The sequence below is a fragment of the Archocentrus centrarchus genome, chromosome 7 (assembly GCF_007364275.1).
Source record: "Archocentrus centrarchus isolate MPI-CPG fArcCen1 chromosome 7, fArcCen1, whole genome shotgun sequence".
In the NCBI taxonomy this organism is placed as follows: Eukaryota; Metazoa; Chordata; class Actinopteri; order Cichliformes; family Cichlidae; genus Archocentrus; species Archocentrus centrarchus.
In genome coordinates this window covers 21,637,624-21,643,974 of record NC_044352.1, presented here as the reverse complement: position 1 = coordinate 21,643,974, position 6,351 = coordinate 21,637,624, and positions in this window count along the sequence as shown.

The following is a 6,351-nucleotide window of genomic DNA, read 5'->3' as shown; positions in this document are numbered from 1 at the left end:
ACAGTGAGAGAGGAGGAGAAGAGGGAGGCGAAGAGAGAAGACAGAGGACGGACAAGAGAGGAGGGATGCAGCACAGATGCTGGGAGTTTGAGGGAGTCAGTGCCAGTCAGCGTAACTGTGTGTGTGTCCGTGCGCGCGCACGCGCGCGCGTGTGTGTGTGTGTGTGGAGGGGAGCAGGGATTTCCAGACGGGTTGGTCCAGCGTGGGGCTGCGGAGCATCCCTCTGCATCGAAACAGTCCCCGCCCCCTCTGACAGAAAGACTCCCGTGCCTGAGCTGCACCGCTGATGGAGAATGGGGGGCGTGATGAGAAAAGCTCGGCTCCCACCCCCATGCGCAGACGCGTATTTACATGCACACCGAGTACAATAACGCACAGCAGCAGCAGTGTGCGGTCGTGCTGTTGCTATAGCAACCACAAATCTAAATGTGGGCAAGCGAGTGAGGAGAAAAGTTGTAGCTGCAGCAAAACTGAAACAGTAAAAGTAAATTCTACAAACTGGTGCAAGATTAATGTGTTTAAGACTTGTGTTATAATAGTCGCGTGTTATAATAGTGTTATAATAGTCGCACGTGACCAAATTACTGTGGCCTGTGACCAAAAGAATTCATGTTATTATGATAAATATAGGGATTTTTTTTTCTTTTTTCTTTCCTTTTTTTGCAGGGGTGGAATATTGAATGACACTTACAATACAAGTGCAGGTAAGAGGAGAGCATCTGTAACCGTCAACTGTACAAAAATATGTGTGTGTGTGTGTGTGTGTGTGTGTGTGTGTGTGTGTGTGTGTGTGTGTGTGTGTGTGTGTGTGTGTGTGTGTGTGTGTGAGCATGTGTGTTTTCCTTTGGCACTGATAAGATGAGTGTCATGAGAAAGTTCAACTGTCTGACTGCAGATTTAACACAGCATGACTGTTAAGTGAAAGAACAAATGAGCAAAAATTGCTGTGAAACAATTTTAAGTGGTCGAATGGGGAGGCGAAATATAATACTTAGCAAAACAGTCAAGTTAGGATTTAATCTAAAAACCTTGATATCATGTTCATGGCGGTCCACTCAACACTTGGAGTAACGCTTTTAATAGTCCCCGTTGCCTGAAGCCCGGAGTAAGGTTTTGCTATGACTTGTTTTGGCCAATTACATATTCAATTTACCATCACATGAGATTAACAAGCTATAAAATCCTCATAAACTGAGAAGCTGGAGCCAGAAGAACATTTGCTGTATGAAAATTTATCACACATTTATTTTTATCACTCGATTACTGAAACTTTCATGTCTTATAAGCCAGCGAGGCAGCGTGATTAGAGACAGCAGTAACAAAGCACCCTGCGGTGCGCTGAATTATTTTCTTGGAAAATAACTTTCACTGAACACATTAGGTGCATTATACTAATAAATACACGAGGAATGTTGTACTGTACAATTAAGGAACCCATCTAGAATGTTTCCTGGCGTAGACTCATCTTGTGTTAGGTGTGGGCACAGCCCTGCTGATCTCAGCCATATTTTCTGGCTTTGCCCCATCTCCTCCCCATTTGGGAGTCAATCTTTAGGACGATTACATTTATATGCAAGAGGAATATTGATCGAAGTGCACTAAATGCCTTATTTGGGGTTGTCCCTCCGACGACACCAATAACAGCGCAGCAGGCCAATGCCACAGCATTTGTTACACTACTTGCAAGACGCCTAATATTAGTCAATTGGAAGAGAGCTGCTCCTCCGTCTCATAAGCAATGGATAGAAGATGTTATGTTCCATCTGAAGCTTGAGCATCTGAAACATACAGTTAACGACTCAATTCAACAATACAACATCACCTGGCAGCCATTTCTTTTGTATTTTGAGACAAAGATCTCCTGAGCATATAGCCTTCCCACCTGCCCTCCCCTCCATATCCTCCTCCTCCCTTCCCCTCCTTCCTGTTACATATATGATGTCAGCACCTGTTGTCATTTTGTTTTTGTTTCATTGTTGTTATTACATGTTTAAAACAAATAAAAAGATTTGAATAATAATTAAGGAACCCATGTTATTAAGAGGGATTTACATGACAGACAACTAATAGAAATCACTACAATGTTCATATTTCTGCAGGAATGATGGGAACGAACATAAAAATGTTCAGTCTGCAGACCTTTTATCAGGTGCATTTCTGTCTGAAACACATGGAAAACAGTGACAATCGACTCCTCCTATAGGTTTAATGTTATGGGTATGTAAACTATATTGTAAACTATGCAGTGAGAATGATAAAGACCTTGGTTGCAACAGGTTTGTCTTAAAAATTAATTAATTAATTAATTTGGCACACATCTTAAATTTCCCCTTTTTTATGTTCCTACAAGATGATTTAGTTACTGATGATTGCAAGAGGAGGGCGCACTCTGGAGTCAGCGCCCTCCAGTGGTGTAAGTAGTGAAACTGATTGAGGCACCAGATCAAATAGCAGACTGTAGTTACTACAGAAACTCATCTTACCCCTTTTAAAACCCTTTTTTTTTCTTAGAGACTGAATTCAAAACTCACAGAATAATGCATTTCTTACAGATATATCTGCACACTCTCTCTTTTCATATTTAGATAATTGCATCAAAAAAGTAACAAAAAATGTAGAAATAAGGCATGAAAATTCACAATGAAAAGTTGTTTAATATTTTGCAGAGTCAAATTTAATTGCAGTAATCCCTCTCTACTGGATTTGCACACCTAGACAGTCTTTTAGCTGGATTTAAATCAGGGCTCAAACAAGACATTTAAGGGCATTTACCTTCACATCCTTAAGCCACTTTGTCCTTTTGAGAGTGTATTTAGGAGCTTCCTGCTGCCATTCAGCTTTCTAATAGAGAGCCCAAGAAGCTTTCCTCAAACATTTTGTTGTTCTTGTCAGCATCTGCTCTTTTTCATTAGTTTTTTCCTCTTGAAAAAAGCAGCCCACAACAGACTGCTGCCTGCACCATGTATTAAACATACAAACGTAGATTTGCCACCTTACCAATGCCAAACAGCTTATTCTGCTATTGATGCATGTTTGGTGTCATTTATTGGGTTTGATGATTGACGTCTGAAGACAAGCAGTAGCATGTGGAAGAACCATACACAGCCACAACAGCCTGTCATCTCCTCCTGGTCACCAGCTTGGTCACACACTGCTGTGGGATGATATCTCATTCTTAAACCTGCATTTGGCTCAAGTCAGCCAGTGTAGTTGTGTTGGTCACTCTGGCACAAACAGCATGCCCAAGCTGATCCCACAAGTGATCAATGAGGGTGAGGTCATGACTGCAAGCAGGCCACTCCATCCTCTCCACTCCCAAATTCTGGAAATAGTCTCTGATAAACCCCGCTCGGTGGGGGCGAGCGTTGTCATCTTGGAGGATAGAGTTTGGTGAAGATATGGGATTGCCACTGGCTGCAGAATCTCACCTTGATACCTCTCTGTAGTGATATTGCCTCAGTGATGACAAGCCTGATTGTCAGCACCTGGGGTATCAGAAGCTTAAAAAAAGCAGAATAACCTGTTTGGCATTGGCAGAGAAGAGTTGGCAAGTTTTTCATGGGCGCAACCCACATAGCTTTGCTGCTCAACCCACAAATGCATTTTCTTTACAAACGTGGCACCATTTAAGGGGAAATAGCATATAAGATTTATTGGCAAGAAGCATTGTTACAACAAAGAAATAATCAACCAAACACAAATTTCCTCACTTTCTGTGCTAACTTTATATTCACAGAACAGAAATATCCTGGGAGGTCTTCAATGATACGTGATTTACAGTCACTGGTAAGTTCAAAACAAGTGTTAAAATGAAAAGAATGATTAGTGAGCACGAGAAGGTTAATTCTAGCAGGCCACCAAATAGAGATGAAAAGAGACATCAAAGGTGATTTTCTATGACAGCACATCTTCCTCGAGGATGAAGATGATGTGCAGGTGAACAGACTGGGGGCTCTCAGTTGTGTGCAGCTGTCTGAGGGACGACAGCAGACAAGCATGGCTGCATCAGACAGCAACAGGGAGGCGTTTATGTATGCATGGGGACTCTGATGTACTGTATCCATGAATGTATTCACTCTTGTGCAAGCTGTCTTCTTTTTGTGCTCAAAAGTTAATCTGTCTCTTAATCCCTAATCACGCACTGATCTTGGCCTCCTTTCTTACGGCAAAAGTACACCTATACAGCCATGAGTACAAGCAGAGAATCTGGATTATAGTCTTTTTACTGTCACAGCTTGGCTCAGTATCCCAGCATGCTCCCTGCATGGGTCGTTAATGCATCAAATGACATGAACACAGACACAGACTGGAACTTAACAATGAACTTTTTCTTCTGTTTTTTTTTTTCTCTCCTCAGACATTCTGTAGAAATGCAAACAAAATCTACATAAACGAGACAAAACTATAAATGTCTCTCTATATAAGGAGTAAAATGCAAACATAAGGGAAATTTGTTTTAAGTGAGGATTGCAAGGATTTCCTCTATGGAAACTATCATGTTTCTGTATAGATAACAGTAGCTGCACAGTTCTCTATTAAAGATGAGTACTGTGCTATGTTATATTACAGTGCTGTGGTACAGTGTCACCAAGGCTCCCGGTGTGTCATCAGTAGGAGTTCATGTATTTATTTTGCAGGCTCGTGAGAAAGCTTTTTAGACTCAATCACATGAGCTCATCAGTGGGTGGAACCTTCTGTAACGGATCCTGGAGGAGAGTAAAGACAGTTCATCACAAATGACATGCTCGTGTGTTCCCATCAGGAGAATGATCCGATTTCTCCGAGGTTTTAGGAGCACATAACCAATTTCTCAGAGGTCTTTGATCCTGTTAATTATCTGCTTATTTGCACAGTTTGTTTGTGTTTGGGGCTCTGCAGCCCAAAGCTTCAGATTTATGAAGAGGAATCAGCACTTTCTCGTGTGTGAATCAAAACAGTATGAGTAAATATAAAAAATAAATAAGATTTGCAATTATGATGTTGTTGGCAAAGGTTAAGTAAGCCTTCAAAACCCTCCATTTTATTTCCTGCTTTCTGGACTATGATGTAACACAGTATGCTCTTGCTCTCAGGTTGATCTGAGGATCTGTGAGTAATCTCATCAACAGATCAGAGATGCAGGGACTGAGCACAAAGCGGGGCTACACCTTCTACTGCTTAATGGGATTGGCCGCCATCACTAGATGTGCCACTGTGATTAGCCTCCTTGGAAGCAGTCATGGATTTAAATCTCAAGCACCCAACTCCAGGCAATAAGGAGCACAATAATAGTATAGTTTTTCAGGACAGAAGTGGTTGATGATATTAATGCTGTTTTTGATGCACTGATGATGAGGATACAGTGTGGGTGACCAATCAGCAAGACAACAATATAAAGCTTTTTGTTTCTCAGATGCGATTTAATGCTTAAATTTGACTCTGACAATACTGTTACTCAAAACAGGACGCAGTAGGAATTGTGCGTGAAGTTTTTGTTTTCACCATCCTACAAAAAAACATCTGTCTCTTCTGCAGGATCACCATCACTCTCAGGTCACACTTTTCCAGATTCTGTCAATCCTTTAGCTGAGCCTATTTGACCCTGACGTCACTAAACTGGATCTTGCACTCGGTGGCTGGCGAAAGAAGAACAGACTCAAGTTCTACTAAATTTACAAGAAACCCACACAAAAACTGCAAATATATGAAAAAACTGTGCAAAGTTTACAAAAGAAATCTATTTACTCACATTTCATGAAAAAGCTTTACGCAGCGATGCAGATGTTGGTGCCGTCCAGCAGCGGCTGGGTGTTGGACAGATACTGGTCTACCTGCTGATGCAATGGTAATTTAAACACAGCAAACAAACACACCTGTAATCGTTCAATTTAGCAGCTTTGTGATGTTTTACCAGAATCACACACTAAGCAAGAACGACGACATCCATTATTCTAATTATTACAAATGACTACCAGATATTTCTGTGTCAACATGCTTCAGAGCTTACATAACACTTTGGCATCATCACACCTGAGCTATGCCAGTTTAAGCAGAAGGATGTTGGAGAAAACTGATCCTGGGTCAGCCTCAATCAAACTGGGCTTACCTGTAAAACACAATATTATTTGGCAGTAAATAATATAATTTTACATGAGCTGGTATATGAAGTTGGTCCCTGTGATGAAATTCACACAGGGTTTGGTTGCAGTAATTGAATATAAATTGATATATGAATGCAAATATTTTTGAGCACTATATTTTTTAGAATATGTGGCTTGTAATTGCTGAGAATACCTTTCTGTTATATGAAAATATTATTTAGAGCAAATATGCATAAAGATCACTTGACTCTAACAATTTTTCTTCATATCA